The sequence below is a fragment of the Photinus pyralis genome, unplaced genomic scaffold (assembly GCF_008802855.1).
Source record: "Photinus pyralis isolate 1611_PpyrPB1 unplaced genomic scaffold, Ppyr1.3 Ppyr1.4_LG7, whole genome shotgun sequence".
NCBI lineage: Eukaryota > Metazoa > Arthropoda > Insecta > Coleoptera > Lampyridae > Photinus > Photinus pyralis.
The window spans coordinates 22,858,657-22,886,618 of NW_022170738.1; the positions used below are offsets into that span (position 1 = coordinate 22,858,657).

The following is a 27,962-nucleotide window of genomic DNA, read 5'->3' on the forward strand; positions in this document are numbered from 1 at the left end:
GTAACAATCTAAAAGCTCAAGCAGATTTACAATTTGCATATCTAACCCTGTTCGCTATGGGAGTGTTGGTAAGTTTCCAATCAGTGAAATGGCAAGTTTCGGTTTTTTCGATGCCACACCAAATGACGTTATTGTTATTGCTGGTGGCTCGACGAAAATGCACGTCGTATTTTAGGTGTCCTGTATATACTAACATATCCCGAGACATGTGATGAATCTGAATTTCTTCTTCTATGGTATAAATTAATTATATAACGTAATGGCCTCACATGTTTCGGCTCGTGTTTCGGGATATAAATGAATTAAACCAGAATTTGGGCAAATAATAAAATTAATTGCAGGAAGGTTAAATATGTACTACTATAATGAACCTGTTGCTATCTTTCATATTCGGTTTAGCCATTTCAGCTCATTCTACCGTTGAAATTTGGTTTCATCTCGGGAGACACCGGATCTGCATTTAAATGAGGAAAGAGATGTTGGTAGAGCTTTCAATTTCATACAGTGCCTTTATAAAGGAACAAATTCATACACTATTCCGGTTTTTATGTTCCGGAAAAATCCTCGGACACGTTAATTAATTTTTTCACTTGCAAGTTTTTACTTTAAAAATGGTATCTACAGGGTGTCTCTCGGGGTATCTAGTAAGAAGTATGACGACGTAGTCATTAATTTTTTAATGAAACACTGGAGTACTTTGAAGTCGATAAATTGTCTCCAATTGCACATTTTCAATCACTTGTAGGCGGATAAGCCGTCGTATGTGTCATTCTTGTATTGTGTTGGAAGGAAATAGATATATATTATACAAGACAATAAAGGAATGCTATTTATCGTCGTGTATAAATACAAAACTTTATTTTGTCGCAGACGCCATACAAATCGTTATAAAAGGTCCGAACATTCTGAACTTAATTTAGATGTCAACAGTAAGCGTAGGTTTCCAATACTGTTTTCTGTTCTGAACATCATTTTATTTCGTGCTGCGCGTCCCATTTTTATTAAGAATGACAGATGTCAGTAGATTGCACAATCATTTGTTTCACTTATCTACTCTTCCCTTTAAAATGAGCACTATTACTTACGTACTCTCATACTTACCTTATCGTTAAAAAAAGAGAATTTTTCTTAAAGGCAAGAAAACAAGACGCTTTCCAGTGGAAAGTTCAAGATAGCGACCGCCCTCAAAATTGGGGTAGTGAAGAAATTTCTTTTTCATTCCGATACCTGCATAACAATGTGTCATTGGAGTCCTCCGCACTGCAAGTCAATATTTCGAACCATACGTGAAAAGAGCGGCCAATACTAGCGGCCAAAGTTTTCGAACATACCCGAAGCGAAAATAGACCTTGCCACAGAATTTTTTTGCTCTTATTCACTTTCCTCTAAATACTGAAACACTTCTATTTACAATTAAATAGAAAACCCTCTCATCAAGCTGAATTACGAGTCAATAAGGGCTGAACAAGCCACTCTCTTATCATATCTCCAAAACGGCACATACTATCACCATCAAATTTTCGTGGATGGTTAATGATAGATCGAGAATAAATAATCAACAAAAATACCCAGGTGCACTGCCGTCCAAGGGGTTGAAATAGTCACCCTCTTATCGAATCTCGAAAACGGCACATACTATCACGTTTTCGAGATACAAGGGGGTGACTATTTCGACCCCTTGGACGGCAGTGCACCTGGGTATTTTTGTTGATAATTTATTCTCGATCTATCATTAAGAGTCTTCTTTACCTAAGCGCAACTTTTTTACATTATAGTGTATAGATGATTATAGCTGCAAGAAATAAGATGATATTCTTGCTTTGTCAACTCCTGTCTTGGTCCTTAGTTAGTTCCCACCGAGACTGTGCAGCGGCGCCACTTGTTACGCTCAAATTGTTGATTTAACGCCCGCCAAGATACAGACTTTATTTACAAAAATTATGATTTCATTTTTTGGGGTCATATTTAGAAGTAACTTATCTAAAAAACTGTCGGTTTACTTTTTCCATAAATCGTCTTGATCGAGAGTAAAAAAATAAAACAGATTAGCGCAATAATCGGTGCGAAACATCTAATTTTTAAACAATCTGTATTCAGTTGCTATAAACTTTTAAAAAAAAATAGTCCGAACATTTTGTAGATAAAGGTCTAAATTTATAAAATAGTTCTTAAAAAAAATTGTTTTTGGAAAAACAAATAGAGTTTTTATGGCGGGCGCTCTTATGGAAATTTACATTGGGTGCAGTGGGTACAGAAGACTCTTAACCATCCACGAAAACGTGATCGTGATAGTTTGTGCCGTTTTCGAAATATGATAAGAGGGTGACTATTTCAACCCCTTGGACGGCATTGCACCTGGGTATTTTTGTTGATTATTTATTCTCGATCTATCATTAACGAAAATTTGATCGTGATAGGTCTATTTTCGCTTCGGGTATGTTCGGAAATTTTGGCCGCTAGCACAGATCTACACATACACAGATTGCTAACCTTATGCATTTTTTAGGAAACAAATTTAGGTATACTTAAAAGCGTCCTCTATTGTGGAGCAGTATAAACATGTAACGTTTAAAACTGTAATATGACGCTTATGGATTTATGCGTTAGATGTCGTTGAAACAAAATTAAAGCGCCAAAGTTTGCACAATCCGAATTCCTTAATATTCATATTATTACAGTGATATGATATGATAGGAGGTAACATAGGGCAGGTTCTTAAGGAATCGTGAAGGTTTTTTGAAGTTGGCGGAAACTATTTGCGGCTTTAAAAGTCTTGACAGATTCCTAACCGTAAAGGTATATATGATATCCAAATTGTGCTTTACCGACGAGGACGTTGATCAACACGATGTTTGGAGAGGTTTTGGTTTATGGCGTTTGTTTATGCTCGAAGAAGCAGCTAGTTTGTACGATTGGGCGGGAAAGTTAACAATAAGATCTTCTCTATTGTGCGCCACAGGAATTACATTTGGATTCAACCTGGTTCTGTGGAGGGTGCTATTTGATAAATCCCCATGATGAAAATGTTTTTCGCATATAAATTTATTTCTTAATTCTTCATGTTGAAGAGCAAACAGCATACTATTCCCGCTATTCTCGTATGATAGATTCATTTTTGGGGAAATCTTCCAAGTAGAAGGGCACTCAAAGTAGGAGCGCTTTGCACCTCTTCTCGCAGGCATGGTAACAAGAATCTAAAAATTAATATTACTTAAGAAACATGTATAGGCGCTTTAATATTTCCACATCAAAAGTCTTTGGAGATCAAATTACATTGCCTGCACGTGCCTAGGCAGATAATGCAGCTTAGTGAAGTGACAAGAGGGAAATGGTGAACGGAAAAACCGTTTATAGTTGGAAGAAATATTTGCACAATCGCTTGGCGGGGCGGCAGGTAGCTTTAAATAGTACCTGACCATTAAGTCGCACGCGCTGCGGTTGGGTAAATATTCCACAACACATATCCGCGATGCGGTACTCTTTGATTAATGAGAATGAGTAGATGAGCTTATCAGACAATTTAATTCAAAAATGTTACTATAGGTACTTACCTATCTCAAAGACTATTCCAATATGTACGATACAACAATCGTCAATATAGATAGATGCAGAAACTTATAAACGAAATGCTAAAAATAACGATTAACGAATTCGAATTATGCACACTTTACCGCTTCAATTTTTTGCAGCGACATCTAATGCATAAATCCATAAGCGTCATATTACAGTTTTAAACGGTACATGTTTATACTGCTCCGCAATAGAGGGCGCTTTTAAGTATACCTAAATTTGTTTCCCAAAAAATGCATAAGGTTAGCAATCTGTGTATGTGTAGATCTGTGCCGCTAGTATTGGCCGCTCTTTTCAAGCCGGTTGCACGCGTTTCTTTATTTTTTAGCGCATTTTTTTAAGAATTAAAAAAAGTGGTATTGTTTGGTTTCTGCTCTTAATGAAAGGTTTCATCGAAATGAATTGCATTCTACAAACTATGACTTTCCTGCGCAACTCCTTTTCGTGATCAGGGGGCGGATGGGAAGGGGGGGGAGGGTCAAAAGTTGGTTTTATTTTTCATGGTATTCTAATTAAAGTTCTCAACAAAAGGAACTGTTTTTTTACCAATTACCGCCCATCTTTCCTGTCCCTTATCAAAATAGGGGATGGGGTGGGGAGTTGAAACTGGTTTTCTCCTTCATAGTACTCTAATGAAAGGTCTCAACAAAAGGAATTAATTTCTACCAACCATTGACCTCCTCGGCCCCTTGTCGTAATCGGATATAATTCCTTATATCTCAAGGGCGGATTGTCGGAGGAGGGTACTGACAAAGAGCGATTGGGACCGAGACGATTGGAATGACGGGAGAGAGTACTCACGAAGGGCTATTGAAGCACCTGGACTAGGCATATCTAATGGTAGCGTCAATCCTTTAAGTGCGAATATGTCGAGAACGGAGTGTCGGAAGATGTTACTCACAAAGAGCGATTGGGGCGTAGGGGTGTAAAAAAACTGCGCTTTCACAATTTGTACTTGTTAACCCTGTTTTTAGTGCCAAGTTCTGGTGGAACAAAAGTTTTTGGAATGATAGTGCACATCGAATGCGTTCCTCGCTTTTGAGTATGGACCGACTTCTAACTGCATTAGAACCTACGTAAACGGTGAGTGAGGTAAATGAACTTCGAAAAACGCAACAGAAATGTTTGTTGACATGCACACAATGCCATGGCACATATGCATGACTTGTAAATTTTGTTTGTAATTAACCATGGAAAAATGTGTATGTTCCTCATAGAAATTACATCTAATGAATCACATTCATTACAATTCTAAAGTAATCCAAGTGACTATTAAATTTCTACGATATGGCGTTATCAAACATACTCACTTTCAACCACATGTCGCTGACAATCTGCTTAGTTTAAATAAATTGGTTCATTTGAAAAAATCGTATCGAATTTCTTGCTTAATGGTGGTAACGGATCGGATAGCTTTGTTGGGTATAAAATAATTTGTGCAAATATCAATTAGAATTGATGCGCCCGAATAAAAACGACTATGTACCTTCAAAACTCTCACAAGGTAAAAGTTGTGACTTCTTATTTCATCACATTATAAAACTGTATGCTTGGCAAACCACGGTGGGCAATCAAATCAAATTTTACTTTCATCGGTTAGCCATCGATAACACAATAGAGCTGTCGTTAAGTTTAATGAAGGAGAAATAGTATAATTAACCACATCCGGTTTGGAAACGAACAAAAATGAAGTTCAAATGTCAGTAGTTTAATTAGTTCTATCCGTTACATGGAACTATGTCGCTCTAACTGGTTCATCTCTTTTTGGTGTATTTATAAGTACATAATATGTAATACACTTCTATAATTGAATCCTTCAAACTTTGCCAGTTAGGAAGGTAATCAACATTCTAATCGGGAGAATAACCTTTTGACATGTCACGTAATATGAGTAATTACGTAAAGAACAAGGTGTATGTAGGAACCGATATAATGTGCCCGCCTACATTTTTCATTTTTGTGCTATATTTGTATCATGCTGCGCTAATTTGGCTGCTAATGAGCTGGGACAGAATTCGATCCATCACTCTTAGGGTGGTATTCATTCATTAAAGAAAAAAACTGTTTTATTTGGCTTTATTTTTAAGTGAGCTTGTCTGCTATACTTATAAAAATCAATGCCCTAACCCGGAATGATTCGATCTTCAGTATTGTAGACATACATTCCAATAATCAAAGCAAGTGCAGAAAAAGTGCATCTTTATTGTACCGTTTTATATCATCCATACGCCGACACTGAGTAACGGACCAGTGGCGCCTCCAGGGGGTGAGCCTTGGCCCATGCGTGGTGTTGCTCCGCCCTCCTTGACCCATTTGAAAAAATGATCAGCACTCCCTTGAGCAGATTGCTAATGGCGCCGTGAATGCGGTCCGTGAACTATTTCACTTTTTTCCAAGTTCTCCAAATATTCAATTAAATTGACTTTGTTTTGGCTTTGTAGCAAATATTCACAGTTTATGAATATGTTGGTACAGAGTAAGATGGGCAAAACTACGCCCTTGATTTCTGCATTCGTTATCACTTACCTACTATAGTAGTGTAGCGAATATTACAGAAATCCCGATAGACCAGGCACCATGAAAGATTAGTCATCGGCGGATGTGATGCAATTTTGCGGGATTTATGACGTGTTTGTTCGAGAACATTCTAGAATACTCGATTGTAAAATAATGATAAATAATAATTATACTGTCATAAATTAATCCATTTTAAGACTGTTAATAAATAAATCAGGTAATTAAATTTACGTTACGGTAGTACAGGGTGAGTCAACGATTGCGCGGAGTAACTTAATGCCTTGAAGATAAGATTTTTCGATAGAGTGCTTTTGTATTATGATATGGTGGGATATTCTCCACATTTTAAAAATATTTGGAATTATACAGGGTGCGCCCAGAAAGTAGGGCGCTCAAATGGTACATTTTTTTAAATAGAACCCCCTGTATTTGAATGCATTTTTGAATTCTACGTGTAATTGTACGTCTTTTTTATTATATGGTTAATATCCGAAAAGCTAGTAGTTTTAAAGATAATTCGATTTGTAAGAAAAATTGGGCATTTGCAAGCGTCAGTATATTGTCAAAATCTCGGTCAAAATTATTATTAAATTTTGATTCCAGGTTTTATATCTTTTATCTTGGGTTAAGTAAAATTCAAATAAATACATCTACTATGAAACTTTAAAAAAATAGCTTACAGGGTGGTTTTTTATAGATTTAAAGATACAAAACTTCATATTAAAAATTTCACTTTTTTTAAAATGGAACACCCTGTTTTTTTTCTGTCATCTTTTAGCTCTTCCAAAAACCTTCAACTTTTGATAATAATGTCCTATACCTATCTCTGATAGTTTTCGAAATATCTTGGTTTTCCTGGTTTTTATAAAATTCTAATCTTAAATAAGTTATATGTAATTTACACGAGAATTTACATAATAGTGAGGTGGCATTCAAAAAAAAGGCAATTTTTATCTGCCTCGTCCAAAGTTAATATCATATTTATTAATTCATTTTTCGAATAATTCATGAAGTCTAAAAAGTGGAGAATAAATTTGATCTCGGCCTCGTCGCTCACTGATCTCGGAAAATAGTCGCACGGGAAAGTTATAGTTTGTACAAACCAATTTATCTCGATGAGACCTTTCATTAGAATACTATGAAGGGTAGAACATGTGTTTACCCCCCCCCCCCCATTTTCTAAAGTTAACTTGGCACCACTAAAGGCATGCGTATGCAAAATCTGAGACCAATTGGTTGTCGTATGTAAAAGCTATGCACGTTTTACTTTCAAAAACAGCATCTCAGGAAATAATTTGTGGGGGGGGGGGGCCGTCTGGTATAGGCTACCTACTGCAAAAAATTCCAGGACTCTAGGACCATTCATTCCCCTAAAAGTAGTTCAAAACGGTAGAAGTGGGTCTGGACGGACGGACAAAGCGTAAACAATAGCACATTTTTTAAATACTAAAAAAATGCGCTAAAAACACCCTGTAAGCTATTTTTTAATGTTTCATAGTATATGTATTTATTTGACTTTTACTTAACCCAGGATAAAAGATATAAAACCTGGAATCAAAATTTAAGTAAAAATTTTGACAATATACTGACGCTTGCAAATACCAAATTTTTCTTACAAATCGAATTATCTTTAATACTACTACTTTCGCGGATATTAACCATGTAATAAAAAAGACGTACAATTACACGTAGAATTCAAAAATGAATTCAAATACAGGGGGTTCTATTTAAAAAAAAATGGCGCCCTACTTTGTGGGCGCACTCTGTATAATTCCAAATATTTTTAAAATGTGGAGAATATTCAACCATATCACTATACAAAAGCACTCTATCAAAAAATCTTATCTTCATGGCATTAAGCTATCTACCTACTATTTGCTGATGATGTATTATATGTTTATACAATTTCTGATTGTATTACTCTTCAAAATGATTTGTTTGCAATCTACAATTGGTGTCTAATTAATAAATTACCATTAAATATAGACAAATGCAAATCTATGTCGGTAACGAGAAAAGTACATAAAATTGATTACAAGTATACCGTGAATTGTATTACTTTATCCCAATGCATACGTACTCGCGATCTGGGAGTGTTATTCGATAAAGATTTGTCATTTAATGATCATGTTACAGAATCTGTTGCTTCTGCGTACAAAATGTTAGGCTTTGTAATAAGAAGCACAAGAGACTTCCATAATATAGATGTTATAACGCTTTTGTATATTACCTTAGTTCGTCCTCGACTGGAATACGCCGCAATTATTTGGTACCCCCACTATAAATATTATAAAAGCTTAGTTGAAAATATCCAAAGAAAATTTTTGAAATATTTATGGTTAAAGCATTTTGGTGCGTACCCCTGTCAAGGATTTGATCATGGAACATTATTGAATACCTTTAAAATGACATCTTGCGAATTTAGGAGAATTATAACTTGTCTTACTTTCTTATATAAATTACTAAACAATATTACTGATTGTCCTCAACTTTTAGCATGATTAATTTTCGTGTGCCTAGGCTTAATAGTAGACAGCTTGATGCATTTTATGTCTCTCAATCTCGTACAAATTTACTAGCAAGAGCTCCTGTCCATTTAATGTGCTCTAGATACAACCTTATCTGTGATTTAGTTGATATCCACAATGACTCTATAAGTCACATCTTAGAATCTGCTAAGAATGTATTTGTACCTCATTAGAGTGTTTCTGATATTTTCAAATTTTTTGTTTTTGTCATTTGTATTAAAATTAATTAGATTTAACTTACCTACTACATACTTAATTTTTCTTAAGCATTATGGTTAGCATGTTATAGCTTATGAAGGTTTTGCCCTGTTATTGGTCTTATGCTGTTGGGTAAATATATTATTATTATGGTCGGTGTTTCTTGTGAGAACTCAGGTCTAGCCTGGTTAACTAATCGCACGGATTAAAATCAAGTAACGATTAGTGTCTGTGTCTGTGTCTGGTGAAGTTATGTAGGGTCCTTAAAAAAAAATAATCCCCGTCACAGAATCGGCCATGCGATCGATTTTTAAGAAATCTACCTTAAACCCTATATGCCTCGAGTAATGCCTTACAGGCACCGCACAGAACTCACATCCACGTTTCACCTTCATTGACATTAGTTCAGGCAAGAATCCTACCGTTTAGTTTTGACAACAACCACGATGACATTCGGCGGGTTTTTAGTTTAGACAACAACCACAATCGAATTGCGTTTAGACAACAACCACGATGTCTTTCAGTTACATTGAGTTTGGACAACAACCCTAGTTAGTTTTGGCAACAACCACGATGACCTTCGGTGACATTCAATTGGTGCATGCGCAGTAATTCCAAATTTGGAGTTGGCGAATGTGCAGAACTGAAGGTCAAAGTGGGCTCATATACTACTACTGGCATTGCTTTTTCCTCCAAAAGCTTTCGAAATCGAAAAAGTTGGATACTCGCGTTCATTTGGCCGGAAAGGCGACAGCCGGCCGGCCTCTTTTCACTGTACACGTACAAGCGGCCGACCAATGCCTCTCATCGATGATACTCGTAATTGTGAAAATGGCAACATGAGTACTCATCCGCCGGATGATATTGACTAGCCGGAATAATGGACGGGCGGCCAGGACCGACAGTACACGAACTGCTGCCACAATTCAATAAAAACAATGACCAAATTGAACGATGTGAGCTACTACAATCGGCTTTCCCACCCACTTTACTCTCCAGATGTAGCCCCCAGCGACTACTGGCTGTTTTCTGATCTCAAAAAAATGTATGTAATATATACAGGGTGGAACTTCTGACGGTGTTACGATATTATATCGTCAGAACTCAGAAAAAACGGCGCAATAAATTAACTCGCTGTAAGATGCACTCTTTTAAGCACACACTTTGCTTATTGCAGTGTATGTCTAGAACTCTGATGCTCCCCTTTTCGAATCCGGGTTTGAGCAATAATTTTTGTAAATGTATACCAGTTTGGCTGAATGAAACCTTGACCATTAAAAATAAAGGTAAATAAAATTAACAAGTTGAAAAAGTAATCGTGAACGATTTACATAAAGCGCATATCCACTTGCATTCATTTCCCATTTTTAAGATGCAACTTCTGTAAAAATCGTAAAAATCCACAAATATGAAACATAGCGTGGCATAGGTGCCGGCCGTTTTGGCGTGCTACTTCAATTTCAGTTTATAAGAAGAATTTCATTTCAATGCTTTCATAAATAAGAAAGTTGGCATTGCGCATGCGCAAAACCAAATTTTGAATCTGCCGTTAGATTTTCCGATTTTCCTTTATTCCAAGTACCTATGTATCAAATTTCATTTAAATACTTTTATAAATAAAAAAGTTTGCAATTCGATTTATCAATGGTCGTGATGCGAAAAAGGCACTGTGAATTTTAAATCGATTGGACTCGACTTTTGCCATTGCGTATTATATGGGTAAAGCTATGCCCATATTGAATTTCATGCAATTCAGTTTATAACTAACGGAGATGTCAAAGCGATCGGATAATTCTAAACAAAGTTATCGTTCATACTGACAGCTAGATGGACAGACAGACAAGGGAACAGACGACAGGCAGCAATACAAAATTATAAACGATCTAGGATCGTTAATAAACGGCAAAAGTGTAAAATTATGGAACATGTAAAAAACGGTTTGTTTGTTTTTTTTTTACAATAACTTTTTAGCAATAAACGCAGAAAAAATTCCTTCCTTGGTGCAAGCCTCGACATAATAACGAGCAAATAGCGAAAAAAGTAGAACAATAGCTCTTAAGATAAAGAACTAGTAGCGTCTCAACTCTCAACGAACGAGTGGACGGACGGATAAAGTGGCCACAATAGCGCATTTTTTTTATATTTGTGGAAATGCGCTAAAAAGAAGTAAAAATTACAAAAGTCCTCGTATGTGCATCGATGAGACTTCAGCGCATTTTTGGCGTGACGGATCAGTATTGCATTAGCAATCAGTATTTTATCAGAAAATTTTAATTATAAAATAAGGTTTATGCAAACATATATTTCTTTATTAATTTTCACGAACTCTAATAATAATTGAACGATGGTATGAACAGTACGACTCGTAAACCGAACAATCAACAGTGTAGTTGACCATTTTGCCAAAAACTCCGTCAATTATTGTTCCGCCATTCGTTGTCACTGTTCGGGGAGAGATGATCACTATATTGAATTTCTCTTGAAGAAATTTCTCTACCCGATTTCCGACAGTTAATGGGAAATTAAAGTCTCCCATAATCAAGACGTCTTCAGTTGCCTTAATGAAATCTTCGATCTCCGATAACGCTGCAATCAACAAGTTGTTGCCTTTACTAGGAGCATCAGTGGTTCAAATTTCAAAGAAATATCTCCATAAATAAGAAAGTTGGCATTGCGCAGTGCATGCCTACACATAATTTTTACTATTTGCGAAATGTTTGCCTTTACTAGAAGCATCTGTGGTTCCAATTTCAAAGAAATATCTCCATAAATAGCAAAGTTGGCATTGCGCAGGGACTGCGCATGTGCACACATAATTTTTAGTATGTGCGCAATGTTTGCCCTTACTAGAAGCATCTGTGGTTAAAATTTCAAAGAAAAATCTCAATAAATAGGAAAGTTCGCATTGCGCAGTCACTGCGCATGTCTACATAATTTTTACTATGTGTGAAATGTTTGCCTTTACTAGAAGCATCTGTGGTTAAAATTTCAAAGAAATATCTCCATAAATAAGAACGTTGGCATTGCGCAGTCACTGCGCATGCCTACACATAATTTTTACTATTTGCGAAATGTTTGCCTTTACTAGAAGCATCTGTGGTTCAAATTTCAAAGAAATATCTCCATAAATAGGAAAGTTGGCATTGCACAGGGACTGCGCATGCGCACACATAATTTTTAGTATGTGCGCAATGTTTGCCTTTACTAGAAGCATGTGTGGTTAAAATTTCAAAGAAAAATCTCAGTAAATAGGAAAGTTCGCATTGCGCAGTCACTGCGCATGTCTACAATAATTTTTACTATGTGTGAAATGTTTGCCTTTACTAGAAGCATCTGTGGTTAAAATTTCAAAGAAATATCTCCATAAATAAGAAAGTTGGCAATGCGCAGTCTGCGCAAAATAGAAAGTGCAATAAAACTGTCTGAAATGGGCAAATATAGACCATAGCAGCTATCAATTAGCGAAAACCCGAAGTCTCTAGGTGTCCCAGGGGCCGAGATCTCGATGGAACGGACTGACGGACGGACGGACGGACGGGCGGACGGACAGACGGAAACACGAGCACATAAGCGTTACCTCAACTTCGTTGTGTTACGCTAAAAACCGCTCAGACCTGGATACGATATTTTTAATCAAAATTATACCACAAACTGTAAAACTCATCACCGTGTTATGATTTTGATTAGTTTTCACCTTGAAGTAGTTATCCTAGATAAGTCATATTAGTGACCGTAGTTAGGCAATGCCAAAAGTATATTTTATAAAAAAGCCATTCCTCTACGTCAATCGGATCGGCTTAAAATCGACATACGCACGGACAAGTTTTCAAGCGGCGTTAGTTATTTCGCAAATTCTAATTAAACGCAACCACTACGGGCTTAATGAATGTCCATTGCGCCAATAACTCGACAAGACGGAGATAATGCAAAAAACCGGACCTCTCTACGATGTCTAGATCAAAAGTTTTTCAATCCGCCCAGCCAGCCAGCCAGCCGGACAAAGTGAAATGATAAGCTCCTTTTTGTTACCAAAAATGCGCTAAAAAGGTTTTCGCCCTAAGGCGAGTTAACTTTAGCGCATTTTCCATACATTGATCAGTATAATACTTCCCCAAAAGACCATAGTTATGTGCGAGCTATGTTTTTCTTTACTAAAAACGTATATGGTTAAAATGGTGGCATTGCGCAATCTGAACGACAGTGACAAAGAACGCAAAATACACCAGTGTCTAAAAGCGACTGTTGCCAAATTGTAAACAAATTCTTTAACTTTTCAATCAATCAACCACCAGTCTATTACATAATATAATATAGTATGTACTACCATTGATTAAATAAAAACAATCATTGTTGAAATTTACTTTCAGTTGCCAATATCAATTGTACACTGTAGCCCATTCGTTTGTGTACAACACAGAAAGGGTTGTCTACTCAAATTTAATGTTAGGTATTTCCATTCTTTAACGTATTAACTTGGAGAGAAGTCACTTGCGTAGTCAAACCGTTTAAGACTTTAAGTGAACATAATTACCCTTCAGACATGCACTTACCGTGTGTTCGAAATTAAACCTTTTAATTACCTAAGCAAATTGCTTATTTTGTTTCAAAAGACCCTTGGTGATTCAGCAGCTCGGAGATCGTTCCATTGAATTCCAAAGGATAATCATGTTCAAGAGTTTGATTTATCGACCGATATTAAAAAATAATTACCCGCTACTTTTTATAACTAAATATAGAGTGCAGACTGTTACGCGGATATTCAAGGCGCCAACAAATGAAAATTAATGGAAGCCACACTGTATAAATCAATGCGATAAAAACGAGAAAGGAAAAAAGAAATTTGATATAAATTGCTATTTACACAAAGCGACTTACAATCATTTCATTGCCTTATTGAGTAAACAAATATAAAAATAAATTTCGACGCCACCGTCGATACACGTCTCTTTCAAATTTCCCTGCGCCTTCTCTAGGCCCTTGAAATCGCTAACCCGGCACCTTAACAAAAACTCGTCTGGCGCGAATCCTCCAAACAATTTTTACTTCTATTCGATTTGTATTTTTTTTACGATTTTGCGGCGCGAGCTGAGATGGTATTCATGTGTGTCTTATTTTTCTCTTGTCAGAAATTATTCAAATTAGATGCCGTGGGATCATTTGCGTCAGACCTTAAGAATCGATAAGTTTAAAAATAATGCACGACGCACCAATTAAACCTACCTATTGTCCTTAAAACAAAACATTTTAATTGTTGCGAAATCGTGTTTTTTTCATTTCCGTATTTAACTTGGATTTCTAGAACGGGATAATTGGATTCGTGGCCCATTTGAACTTTATCCCTATTGTGCAACTGTCAGGTAAAGTAAACTTCTAAAGCAAATTGAGAATACTGTTAAGATATTATTTCGCGTTAAACATGTCTCATTATACGGACTAAACGATGTATGGTAAGAGATTTTATTTCTTCTCTACGAAGTGTTCCAACTTCAGATCCAATTCTTACGCGTGGACAGAGACGGAGTTGGATAATCCCCGTGTAGGCCCTCGGGCTAATTACTTGTGCGCAATTTAAGTAGAGCGTGTTTCCTGTGCATAATGAATAGCGAATGCTATGCGATCGTTTTGTAGGCAGGGAAGTGGAAATTAATATAAGACCATTATTTAAGGGATGCGAAATATGTGAACGCCCCAAAAATATACGAAAGAATGGTTAATCATACTGTCATCGTGGAACATTTACACAATTTATTTTACTAAGGAAAGGTGATAACACTTTGCTAGCAGGGTCGCTCAAATCTTATTCCGCTGTCCTGTTGCATACTTCAGCTCGGCAGTACCACCCAATCTGGTGACAAATGAAGTATTCCTGACATAACTGTCTACATTGCTGATGAATACAAGACATAGTTTTCTACGCGGTTTTCTACTAATTACTGCCCTTACCCCCTATCAAAGGTGATGGAGGAGGTGGGGTAACTTTTTATCGAGATTTTTTAAAAAATTTATTACCCCTATTGGTCCCTCAACAGGCTTCTGCCCAATTACAGAGAGACCCGCATAATCTCATACCTAGAGAACGGAGTGTCGGAGGAGGGACTCACAAATGGTGATTGGAAGGTCTAGACGAGACATATTCACAAACATTGGTAGTGTCAAAACTTTAAATGCGAATATCTCGAAGACGAATTGTCGGAGGAGAGCACTTACAAAAGGAACGTGGAAAATTTCGAAGAATTCCCTGGTGCACTAAATAGCTTATAATTTGAATGTGTGCCAGACGGCCTTTGTTGGAATGCTAACGCGAACCCCACTGATGGGTATTAAAATATAAAGGTAGTTGATTTTATAATTCGACTGGAATTCTTTTCTTTCGTGTATTGCATTGCAAACAACTTAAATTGAACAAGTATAAATTGTGCACAGCTCTTGTGCAGATAAAGCGCATTTTCTTAACCAGAATAGCTTTTGTTTTGACATCACCAATTGATACACAAGGGCAGTAGTTGGTAGAAAACGGTTCCTTTCGTTGAGACCTTTCATTAGAGTACCATGAAGGATAAAACTAGTTCCACTCCCCCCCCCTCCACCTCCATCCCATTCTTTGATAAGAGGACAGAAAGAAGGGCGGTAGTTGGTAGAAAACGGTTCCTTTCGTTGAGACATTTAATTGGAATACAATGAGAGATAAAATTTACTTTTAACCCCCCCCCCCCCCCCTCGCCTCAGGCCTTGGTACAAACCAATTTTATTTCGATGGGACATTTCATTAGCATACCATGAAGGGTAGAACATGTGTTTACCCCCCCCCCCCCCTCCCATTTTTTACAGTTTAATGTGGCACCATTAAAGGCAGGCGTTCCCCCTTTTGGACAGCGAAATTTAATGGCCGTCTGGCACACTGCAAAAAATTCCAGGACTCTAGGACCATTCCCCTAGAAGTAGTTCAAAACGGTAGAAGTGGGCCCGGATGGACGGACAAAACGCAAACAATAGCACATTTTTTAATTCTTAAAAAATGCGCTAAAAATTATGCTAAAAAACTACTACCAAATATTCATCACAGCACGGTTTCTACAACGCTTTTACTTCAACGCAAAATTGAAAGGGAAATTATTCCGTTCTTACAAAATATTTGAGTGAGTTGCAAAACGCACTCATAATTAAATGCCTATTAAACTGCACAGTACTTTAAACTTTTCTCTCTTCCGGGTTATAAAATTTATCATCTGATTTCTTCCTCCATCCGAAATACTTTCTACCGCTGATATGGTGCTAACGATGCAAAATCCTTCGGAAGCAATTGTAGGGCTGCTAATTCGTTTTTGGAGAACATGTGCGACCTGTGACAGACTCGATAGGAGCGATCGGGGAAATATGATTGCTGCCTTTTGATTGCAAATCGTGTTCGTTTAGCTTTACAGCTCCCTGTATAATAAAATAAGAACGATACGTGCAGAATTGATAATACGATATCGCGTATAAATACCATATTGTGAGCCTGATTTGAGATTTCTCAGGGCCAATTTGTAAAAAATGATCAAAGTCCTCGTGTGAGATCGAAGGGACTTCAGCGCATTTTTGTGTGGCAGATCAGTGTTTTATTAGCCAATATTGACGCCACCATCAATAAGATCTTGCCGAAAGCTACCACGTTCACTTTGTCGGTACCATTTTCTTACTTACCGTGCACTTGCAATTCGCGTTTGAAGTTTTGACTCCACCATCAGTAAAATCCTTTGGGGGTTACCATATTCCCTTTGTCGACACCCACTTCTGATCACCCGCAACAATTCGGATTTGAAGTTTCGACTCCACCATAAGTAAGATCTCGTCGGGGGTTACCACATTCCCTTTGTCGATACACAGTTCCGACGTCCCGTTCATTCGTAATTCACATTTTGGTAGATTTCGCTAAAATCCCGGCATAAAATCGTATTCAACTTTTGGGTACTTCACATAGCTCGACCTTCTATTAGTGACACGAGAAAGAGAGACCGCGATTCGCGCTGTAAGAAACTTTTGGGCGCCCAAAGTCGACTACCCCTCGAAGCGCGCCGCGCAAAAGGTGGTTTATTTCGCCCCTAGGAAAAAAAACAAAATTCCGCCACGCAGGAGTTGTGCGCGTTGACAAGATCTTCCGACGACACCAATTTGAAAACAATCGGAGAAAAACTGTAGAAGAAGATAGATAAAAACTGAAAAATCTCCAGGTTAGTATAATACGCTCGGGGATGGCGTCCAGATGTCGTCGACTCCAAATCTTGTAGCCCCATCCCTAACGTTCTTAATTACACGGCCCCGATAGTTACATGTACACTCCTTGTCTTTTTACAAGCGTTTTTCTACGGGCGCGCATTTACTGCCAGCCAGCCAGCCAGCCGACCAGCCAGCCAGCCAGCCAGCCAGCCAAAGTGAGATTAAAAGCTACTTTTTACAAAAAAAAATTTTTGCAAAAATGCGCTAAAAAACGAGCCCTGCTTCAGGAAGTGAGGACGAAGGGAGTCAAAAGCAGACATTCCTAAAAAGCATAAGGAGCATACTCGAAAAATGAGATAGGTCAATTTGTTGTTTTGGGGCAAAGTTGGTAAACTGTATAGGTTGTCTGGTAATCGGTAGCGAGGGGAACGGCCCACTCAAATTATAATATTCCCTTTTAATAACAACGAATTGATAACTCTTAGAACACCATTTAACTTTCTTCTTTTTACAATCACACAGACTGACTGTAAAAAAGAAACTCGATTACTGCCATGCACTAAACAGCGCCCACCAAACAACAAAGTTAACGATTCCCGCCTGCTTTCCTCACTTCCGCTCCTCTTTCCTTATTGAAAATTAAGGCACGTCTTTGAATAACTCAATACCTGTGTTTTCTCTCAACGCACACCCGCTTATCTACAACTAATTAACTTTACTGAGTGATAATGAATTCTTATCGCACTGACCGGAGATAATATTTTACAAAATAGAATTATTTCCAAATGACGCTAACTTTTTAACACGTATTTTAAATTTACAATTACAAATCAAAATAAACAAAGGGATTATTCAAACAAAATCAAACATCAAAAAATTCTGATACAAAACAAAACCGTATTGACGGCCGGCTCCCTCACAGTGTTTACTCTCGGCGAACACTGCTTATCTACAAGCAAATTAGCTTTTACGAAGCGATAACGATCTGCTTATCGCGAGACCGGACTTAAAAGAGATGAAATTTTAAAATAACGCAATGATTTCCAGATGTCCCTAATTTTTTGTTCAACGTAATTTCACTTAGTTTACACAACACTATATAAAAATAAAGACCGAAAATAAAAATAGCAAGCCTCTTGAGGGCCCAGAACAAGAGAGGGATAAGAAATAAATATGAAATAAATAAATATATTTAAAATCCCCAAACATATTATGGCCGGACGTGGTTTCCAATACAGTGACTGTATAAAGACAGTGCGGCCATAATGTTCCATGTCGGCCATGCTTTTTCCCAATTTATCATTGAGCTGATTGGTATAACCGAATTAGTAGATTTTGCTAGGGCGGAATAATGCGCATAAGTGGGGTAATTTTCATTTAAAGTTACGGGAATGGCAAGCCGCACTCCTTGTATTTCACATTGTTCAAAGTGATCAGGATATCTGGTGGAATTTTGTTACAAATAGGCACATAATTAATGAGTTTTATTTAATTTGTTGTAATTGCTGTAAAAATTGTTTCATAATTTAGTACGTTTTAATTTTTTTTTCTTTATGATTTGTAACGTGGAAGTTAATTAATGGGTAAAGGAAGTATTGCGTTTATACGAGAATTATTTAAAAGCGATGTTTGATAAGGGGATTTTATCAAAGTAAAATTTAATTGATCCAGATAAGCGATGGCACATGTGCAAAGTTTGTAAATAATAATAATTTTTGCACGCCCAACACAGCATTTATTTTTTTATGCACCCGAATGACAAAATTGAAAATTTGTTTAAAGGCCCTAGTCTAAGGGTATGTACCGTTACACCATCGAGAATATGCAAAATGGCAAAGTAAAAGCAGCTGTCGAACCCTTGGAAATGGCAGATGAGATTTTAGCGAAACGTCGAATAATCATAGATTTTTTCAATAATGATGGAAAAATCCGAAAATCTGACATTTTTTTCGGGTTTTCTTTAACACGTCAATCTTCTCCAAATCAATTCCATTTTTACCAATGTTATCCAGTTGATTTCAAAGGTCGAAATCGATACAATTTTAGACACGACCTAACCTATCCAGAAATTTTTCGTTTTGGGTCGTAATGCGCATGAACACATCAGATTTTTACAATATGCGATATGCTTGTCTTTACTAGAAGCATCTCGAGTTAAAATTTCAAAGAAATATCTCCATAAATAAGACAGTTGACCTCATGCGCACATTAATCATCAAGATTTCTTGATCGGGATGGCAAGCTATTAGCTACCGAATGCAAAAGGAACGAACTGATTATCTTGAAAACTGCAGACGGTGCGAAAGAAAATGCGCTAAAAAACACCCAAGACCAAAACTTTGATGCTGCTTCAACTCAAAAGAGAAATTGAGAGTACTATATGTCTAATTTCAGAGGGGTAGGTATACTTATTATAAATATTTAAGATATCCATAATTTGTCATTTTGCCATGACACAGACTATAGATCGGAGGCTTTCACGAACGAGACCCATTCCATTATTTTTATACGTTTCGGCTGCCCCAGTTTCTTATACTAGCAACCTGTTGGATTTTACAATTGGTATTTTTCCTTTAAATGTATCCTACCATGTAAATAACGATGAGTACTCACCGAGTACTTAATACACCCTCGCTTGACTGCCTTATTTTAATTTATTTATCTTGTTCCTTGCGTTATTCCCTTCTACTTCCATTTCGCGGTCGATTAAATTAAAATTACGCGGCTACGTCGTTATGCCGATATATGTATGTACCTATCTATATTTCGATTAGAATTAAATTGAGAGCGGCACGGCGCTGAAAACATAATCTGAGCGCAACCTCATTGGATAATTAAATTGGTCTTCTTACGTGAGAAGATCCGATGCACAAATTTCTACTGTCAAAGCAATTTGAAACAAACGCCCAACTTGAAAGAGAATTAGAAATCGTGCCGTATCCCTCTGAAGAAGGGGGTAATTAGATGAACCGAAATTCGAAGGGGTCAAACTTCATTATTTGGAGCTAGAAATAACACGAAGGAAGGCGGTAGTGACTAATTAGATAAACGAGACGAAACGATGCGATGATGTTAGTGAACTTGCTGCTTTTATAATTACAACATCCATAAAAGTGTTATCTGGGCGATAATAAAATTCATGGCGATCATTACACGCGGATGCGATTCCATTTTAGGCGCATCATTTCATTTCTAGTATCTGACGTTTACGTAAGTCGGTTATGTAGGAAAGTCACCTTGTATGTGTATGTAGTAGGTAAAGATTGGCGCCTTATATGTTAATAAATGCGCGGGTGCTGCGGAGTACGAATACGAAGAAACATACGTATTTGTGAGTCGCAGCAGGAGACGGCATCAGTCGTCGTCAAAAGCTCGTCGGAAGCTCTTTTGCTCGTAAATGTGCCGCATCTCCGAGTTGCTTTCGAAAGTTTAAAATTGTGTTAAGTGGGCGTTAATGTGTCAATGGTGCATTTAAATGCAATCTTATTGCGTTCATCAACGGGAAGCAACTTCTAGTAAGTGTTCGTCATTGTTGTCGAATTATGCCCCAAGGCTGTGCGAACGAATGTAAATATTTAATAAATATGTCAGTATGCCGATTTTCCGAAGCAAAACTGGTGCGAATTGCATTTCTACTTTCGCTCTCATCATTGTTAGCAATTCGCACGCTCTTTAATTAATTCATAAATCAATAAGGACTTATTGAATTATCGTTAATGAGAATTTTAGCGATTTTGCAATTAAAAAGGTCAAGTTGATTTCCGTTTCCGGTATAAGTTACCTTCGCTTTTTAGGGAGGTTGTGAAATGTAATTACTTTCTAAGTCGTTTGCTGTAAAACGGCGTTTTTTTTTCACAATAAAGAAGTTGATAGTTATATTAGCATTCACTTTTATTGTTATTGGACTCTTTATTCATCAAGTTTTACTTTCCCTGGATGTTGTGGGAGAGATCCTTGATGCTAAATGATCTGACCAAATTGCTTAACATTGAAAATTTGAATTCGTTAAGAAAGCGACCTTGATCTTGATTGCATGAGGGTCCATTAGCAAATGTTTTGGGTCCAACCGAGGGTCCAACAGTCAACTGTGAAGGGGGTTTAATTAAATCTTGCTGTAACCATTTAATATACTTTACGTCCGGTCTTTCTCATGTTGCAGTCTAACTTATTGCAAACATAGCATCTCAAGAAACAAATAAATCATGGGAAACAAATTTGTTTTTTTGCACTCTTCAAAGTTTCAGTTAATTTTTAGCGCATTTTTGCAAATTTATTTGTAAACCGGTAGCTTTTAATCTCACTATGGCTGGCTGGCAGCAAAGGGGTATGCCCCGACGTTAACGGGTCTCCATGATGTAGGGTCGGCGACATCGGGGCGCCATCCCCAAGCGTGTTATACTAACCTGGAGATTTTTCAGTTTTTTTTAAATAGTTTTGGCCTCGGTTTTGGCCCAATTGTTTTTTTTTCCCTAGGGGCGAAATTAACCACCTTTTGCAGCCCAAAGTTTATTAGAGCTCTAATCGCGGTCTCTCTTTTTCGTGTCGCCTATGGAAGCTCGAGCTATGAGAAGTAATCAAAGATTGAGTACTTGTACTATTTTGTGGCGGATTTTTAACGAAATCCACCAAATTGCGAATTGCGGGTCAATGGGACAAAACGAATGTGATCTCCCCCGACAAGATCTTAATGTTGATGAAGTCGAGTGAGCGGAATGTCCGAAGTGAAGTGGGTACCTACAAAGGGAATGTGGTTATCCCCGACGAGATCTTGATGGAGTCAAAACTTTAAACCCAAATGACGGGTGAACGTGACGTCGGAACTGGTTGTTCGAGTTCTATCCATGTGGAATTGAAACATGCATAGGATTAGGGGTGTTGGCATATATCTAATTTTGGCCTTTAGCATTTGGTCGCTATTTTCACCGGGTTTTAACATATTCTGCTAGTCACATTTACTAGACTAGAACAAAATGTTATTGGTGTTTTAATCAAGTCCAGAATGTTGATTGTTGTGATGTTTCACAATGTATAGGATCGAAAATGTTCCCTCCATGTTGGTTGCGCCAATGATGTTGATTTTTCTTTCTGACTTGTTGACTTGTAGGTACTCCTTAGCTTATAGCTCGTTGCGATTTGCCTCTAAAGTCCTGTATTATGTGGTAAATAAATATGGTGGTATTGGTATATCCAAAACTAAATTTGTGTAGATTTATAACAATAAAATTTTGGGAAGTTGAGCTTAGATAAAGCGCCAAATCGGAATGTCCCATGACGATCAAAATTGATACTTTACCTGAATTATATCTTTAAATAAATAGTCTGCTTTATTTATGATGCAAACGTTATAGGTTACAATTTAAACAATTTCATGTACTTATGTTTTGTAACTGTAAAATGTATCTTAAATCAATACACAATTTGAATTAAACTATAATGTACCATCAAAGTCTTACGTGCAATCATTATAAAGAGTTAATCAGAGAAATGCAAACGCAGTTCCGTGAATCCGTACCGCGCGCCTGCTTTCGTTTAAATTTAAATTACGAATGAAAAATATACCTATTCACCGTAACGTTTTTATATACATGGTAATTCAAAAATAATTCAGGTCTCAATTCCTTTCGATAAGACCTTTCATTATAGAATACCATCAAGGGTTTAATGGGGGTGGTCTCCCTCATGACAAAAAAATTTGAAGGTCGTCTGGCACACCTTTAACGTACAGACTACCTATTGCAAAAAAGTCTCCAGGACAATTCCACTAAAAGTAGTTCAAAACCGCAGAAGGGGATCCGGGCAGACCGAAGGACGGACGGAAAAAACGCTAACAATAGCACATTTTTTTTAATTCTTAAAAATTGGATTTAAAGATTGGAATTAACCGATGTACTAAGGAATTTGGGATCTCTCTGAACTTGGCCCCCCAACTTTAGAAAGCAATAATTTTCGTGATTGAAATGGATTGCGCTTCGTTTGCGCACAATTGCATTTTGTTTGCGCGCTGCCGGTTTCAAAATTACGAAGGATTTTGCCTAATTATGAATGTGCTCACCCCTTTAATGGTTTATCTGCAACATTTTCGACAGAAGCGAATATCAACGGTATCGGTAATTGAGATACTCAATTTCTGATTGATTTAATCAGATTTTACGTCGGAAAAATATTATTACGAGAAGCGCTGCTTGCTAAATTTAATTTCACTCCACTCTCGAATCAATAACGTCTTATGGCAGGGACGTTCGGCGATATGTCTAGTCACATTACTTCATAATTAGACTATAACAGACTGTGGTGGTTAAATCGTCAAAAGGGAATTTTTCATTTCCGATTTTATTAGCGCATAAAGTCATCGATTGTTTGACCAACAAATGATATTTCTTGCAATAGAGTCAAGGCCTGCTTCATAAAAATAAATTGGAGCAATGTCGTCGGTGGTACTACAGACATTGGGCCGTATGAATAAAAGTAAGCAAATGCTTATACTTGCAAAATTCAAAGTAAATACTCGTAAGTGCTCCTTCGCACAGGGCGACTTAGCAGCGCTTCTAAGCAGAAGGACAGGACGCACTGCAGCGCTGCTAAACCATGCTAAACAGACCAGTACGAAGGGGCAGTTACGAGTATTTACTTTGAATTTTGGAAGTATAAGCATTTGCTTACTTTTATTCATACGGCCCATTGCGTGGGTTTTTTGGTCATTTTTTCAAATTTAAGAATTTAGCTGAAGAATTTAGATCGACATCGGTAGTGGACTCTTTGCACAAGTGTTCATGTCACACGCACAGAATTTGACCCAAGGTTTACGCAATAGAGATGAAGTTTTTATCACACATTCATAAAATAAGCGATCTAATTTTTCTGGCGGAAAGAAAAGTTAACAACAGAATGCTTATAGTCTAGTGTCGTTATCATTATTATTAGCTTTCTTAGGAATTTATTTTAAACGTAAGACTGGATTGAACCCATGTAGCTTCAATTAATTGAGCAGGAAACATACTCTACCTGCCATTTGTACATTGGACCAGGAATGAACTTCACAGTCAAAGGCCGAAGTACGGATGACATTACACAATTGCAGGTACGTTAACAGTTACATTAATCACAGTCATATGTCCTTGAAGAGGTCTCCAATTAATAAATTACGAACAAAAAGCGTGTTTAACATGTTACAAGGATTATCGTTGTAGTGTTCCTTAAAGAGGAATTATCTCAAATAATAATTAACCCTCGATTGAAATATTGTCGACGAAAGCAGGTGATTTTTTGTACATACAAACCACAAATCAGAGCGTGCTTCTTGTGCGCAATTCATTTGACTACATTTTTTGCATATTCATTCATTGTATACCATACGATTATTAACTGTAAACATTTAATTTGCACTCATAGTTCCAAAGTCCGATACCGTGAAATTTCGATAACTTTTAGGTTAAAAATATTAATCAGGTAGGTAATCCATACTGAATTTTCTTTTGCGGCAATGAATGACTAACACTGCCCCTACTGCAGGGTGCCACTGTTTTCAGCTCGTTTTTGGGCGATGTAAAAGTTGAATTAAGGTCGATATAAGTACTTAAAGAAATTCAACAGAACTGGATCCAGTCCTTTCTGACCAACCAACGGCAGAATGTTCGAGAAAAATTATAGGCAAAACAGCAAAACTGGACCGAGACCTACGACAAGGCAGTCTGTATCGAATATCGCGAAATGGATTGTTTCGACGCGCGATTTATATATAGTAATGCCAAACATTTCGTCTTGGTTTGTTGATTTTTGGTTCAATAAGTGACAATTTCGCATAACAAATTTACAAGGAATTTCATCATAATTGCATATGAAACTTTTTTCGCACAAACTGCAATAATCGTTCTTTTATTTCCGCCGTGTACAATATACGTTTTCAGCAATAAAGCTAACTACAATATTATTAGGTCATCCGTAATAGCTGGGAGTAATAATTAAATTTCAGCACGTAAATTTCAATGTTGGAAACGTAAAGGTACAGGCAATTGAATTTCCGTTGTTTGCAAATTCAATATTGCTTTGTCGGTCGGTATGAATTTTGAAGACACTCGCTGACAAAGTGTAGGAGTTGGAAAATTCCACAAAAAGTTTCTTCGAGTGGAACGTAAACGTGAACAATGTTGTTTGGTCCATTTAATTTTAGAACTACTTTTACTCTTTCAGATGTCATCCTAATGATCGACACGGAAATTCTCAGTGAACATCTCCACAGTGTCCGTTTGCGTAACCTTTAGATTTTTTTTTCAAACACAAAACAAACAGGTCCGGGTGTTCGGAACTGAACTGATGTGGACAAGAAATATGTCTACCTACATGGTTGACGCATTTCAAGCACGTATCATTCCGTATTTAACTAGTCCTGAAATTAAGATAGAGTTTCAAATTTTTCTTCAATTTCGATACACTGAAAATCCATAAAATTTACTTCTTGTGGATCAAGCTATGTATATGTTTTCCACTTTTCCATGGTAATCAGTGCCTACGTAGCGATAACACATCTCGGCCAAAATGCACTCACTTTTTTTAAGATAAAATCTAATAAAATGACTAATGGCAATGCGATCATTATCCAACAAATCAATAATTATTGAAGGCTTAAAAATTAATTTTCATTAGTGGGTTCATGTGTAGGAAATTTTGAGAAGCTTTCGGAGAATTTTAATTTTTAAGATGGAACCAAAATTGTGTACTAGCATAGAGGAAATACAATTTTACTAGACATGTCCAGTAGTTAAAAACATTTACACTAAGTAATCAGTATTTACTAAAAGTCCATAGCTATGTTTTTCTTTACTATAATCTGTTCACCCAACAGATGCAGTTAAGCCACTCCCAATAAATTTTGGCCAATGTAATAACAGACCCGTTTCACAGTCACAAAATTATAAAAACCGGGAAATTAAAAATCGCATGTTACATTGTATGACTAAGTTATCAAGTGTTATGTTTTGAATATTGACCTTTAAACACACAGCAATACATAGTTTCAAATTGTTTATTAAGTTCAAAAAGATTAGTTTGTTCCTCGGTTTGTTCGTATAAGCAAATTGAGGCAAGGCAAATACAAAACGCAATGACAGGTTTGACGTTAAGGATGTCAATTTAGATACGGCAAGGCAATTATAATTGGAGGCAAATGGTTGCGTGTGTTACAGGTTTTGAAAATTCTGCCAATAAAAAATGTCCATTTAAATTTGCCGGGAATTTTTTGGGAGGAGCTTAACTGCATCTGTTGGGTGAACAGATAATAGAACAATCTATGAATGTTTCCATAATTAACAAAGTTGGCCTTGCGCAATATGCGCATGCGCACATTGCTACTATATGCCATATGTTTGCTTTTACTAGGAGCATCTGTGGTTAAAATTTCAGCAAATTATATTAATAAATAAAAATTGATATTGCGTACCCTGCGCATGCGTACATATGTATTAATCGTCAAGATTTTCCTTGGCTTAGGTATCAGATCTATAAGCTACCGAATTAAAAAAGAACGAACTTGAAAACTGTAGGACAAACGGGCGGAGAAAGTGGCCACAATAGCGCCTTCCAGCATGAGTTTAAAAATGTGTTATTGTAGCCACCTAGACCGTCCATCTGTCCGTCAATACGGCTGTGACACTATCAGATTTTTATCTCTATTGTCCTACTTTTTTCGCTATTTGGTTCGTTACAATGTCGGGAAGGTCACTTACGGAAAAAAGTTATAACAATTTTTCACTTTCCACACGGTTAAACTGTTGCCGTTATTTTGATTTTTGATTAACCAACATTCAAAAATGAAACTATACTACATTCATTATAAGAATGTAGTAGATGGCGCTGTGTTTGAAGATAAGCACACACAAAAATTAATTGATTTGATTACTTGAATAAAAGAAAAGTTGGCTCCTTGACCTAATTTCTGTTATCTCTACTACAAGGGCCGTTTGTGGCTTCGTACACACGGCTGCAGTACCCGGATTGATAAACGACTGACGGATCAAAGTGCAATTGGACAGGTGTCAATGGTTACTGGAACTTTTAATGAAAGTGGATGTGAGTTTAAGCTAGAATCGAACAAAAAATTGTATCTGAAAAAACCCACGAATAATAAGAGAGTTGTTTAGAACAGGAGAAGGTAACGGTTGGAATTTAAATTGATTCAAACTCCGAATGACAATAACGTATAACGTACTTTAAATCCAAATTATAGCCTCCAAGATGAGAGATAAGTGTATACCGATCCAAAACTAATTCGAAATCACACCAAATTCGGTTAATCGCCAGAAATTTGGCAATTAAACCGCCATTGAATTTTCCAAACTGCATATGATAACCTGTTAAACGTTGTTACTTTCACTTTGGGCAAATGTAACAAAATTACCTTGAGAGAAGCACACGGTAAGCTCAGACAAAGTAGCGGTGGATCGGGGTGTTCTTATACAAGAGCAAAAGGGAAATATAGTAAAAGTAAACCGGATAGTTTTCAATAGATGTCAAAAAGAGGAAAGAATACTTGCTCTGGTCTGGCTACGCTAAGAGATAAAATACTTGATAGGAATAGAACATAAACAATAATTGACGTCACAATCGATAGTGATTTATTCAAATGATCTCCAAAATATTACAAATAGGTCCCTGTAATATATAGATCTGCTATGTCAGTATTTGAAGTTAAATTAATTTTTAGTAAAAAGCGGTTCAGAGAAAATATTAATATCAAAACAGGCTTCCGTAGGAACAACAGAGCTATAATCGTTATTGAATCTCAAGCAATTACAATTCGATTGTATCGAATATCAATATGTAATCAAACGTTAAATTAGGGAATCAACGAAAATAACAAAATTTTCCTATTTCACTTCAGTCGCAACCTTCTGAGCTCAGAAGGGCGCGTTCTGCGAATCTGTAACACATAATAACACAAAAAACAAATAAAAGTTAGTA

General features: G+C 36.8%; 1 protein-coding gene across 5 annotated transcripts in view; it reads left to right on the top strand.

Annotated features, from left to right (window-relative positions):
• LOC116177400 overlaps positions 1-27,962 on the top strand; it is a 271,284-nt gene that overhangs the window by 230,544 nt on the left and 12,778 nt on the right. The window contains exon 1 of one of the 5 annotated variants that reach the window (XR_004146667.1): positions 20,230-20,524. The exons of the other annotated variants lie outside the window; for them this stretch is intronic. The gene's annotated coding sequence lies outside the window, so the exon portion shown is untranslated. Of the gene's footprint in view, positions 1-20,229; positions 20,525-27,962 lie in introns of those variants that run through there. 5 annotated transcript variants of the gene reach the window in all.